Below are 1142 nucleotides of genomic sequence, written 5' to 3' on the forward strand. Positions count from 1 at the left end.
CAGGGGCGTGATGGGCGTTCACTCCATCCAATCAGCATACGTGTAGAAAGTGTGGCTTTTTCGCGAAGATGCTTCCGGCAGTCAGATATGTGCTACTGGTTGACAGACCAGGCTGAGCCAAATAACCGGTAATTGATAACCCATCTTGGTTGACAAGGGGAAGTAGAAATTTGGTACAAGTCTGAGGCACGATGGTTGGGAAATGCTGCCCTAAAGTAATATTTGTAAAGTTTAGACCTACTTTAAGACAGCCCTTGATTAGTGATTTGTTGACTAATCGCCAAACCAGAGTTTGAATCCTGCTCCAGGATTATCCCAAGGGTCCCCCGCCGTCTCCTACCGGGCGAGGCAATTGGTCCTGGTTTGGTGGGTCTATAATGAATACAAAATCGAGAATCCCGGAAAGTGCGTTCCTTCCGGCGCATAAGGACTTACAATGCAGAATTCAATCTTCAATAGCTATTACATAAAACGTGCTATATCCAATATATATATATATATATATATATATATATATATATATATATATCCAGGAGAGGACTATAATGCAAAGCTTTTTAATATTATTATTTTTTTAGAATGTTTCATAATCATATCCACGGCATGTTTTTATTTTATCTATTAAATTATGTTTTTATTCCTCACAAATAAAAGGTGTCGAAAGTCCATCCTGCTTTTTCAGAAGCATAGTCACCATAACATGCTTTTTCTATTAGCTATTTATTTTTAAAAGAGTCTCAGTGTGTGTTCTTTATTTTTATTTATTTTTTTATAGCCTAATAGAAATAATAGAAATACTAATAATGGAGTTCTACCCATACAAACGTGTGTGGTAAATGTAGGGGTACAATCCTACCTTGATTTAGAATACATGCATTCTCGTAATTTAATGTTTGGCTTCGTATTATTGACGTGGGAAAATGAATATTCAGTATAAAAATAACACTTTAATCCAAGTATCTACCTGGAGTTATTTTTTTCTTTAGTTTAGTGTAGGTCTCATTAAGAACATGTGTTGAACATAGGCAATCATATATCATGATATTTGTTTGCAAGACAGGTCTTTATTCCAATTCAAATATCACTGGTGACCGCCTCCCCAGGTGGCTGGTGTGGGAATATGCGCAGAGGAAATGATGTGG

The sequence above is a fragment of the Esox lucius genome, chromosome 16 (assembly GCF_011004845.1).
Source record: "Esox lucius isolate fEsoLuc1 chromosome 16, fEsoLuc1.pri, whole genome shotgun sequence".
NCBI lineage: Eukaryota > Metazoa > Chordata > Actinopteri > Esociformes > Esocidae > Esox > Esox lucius.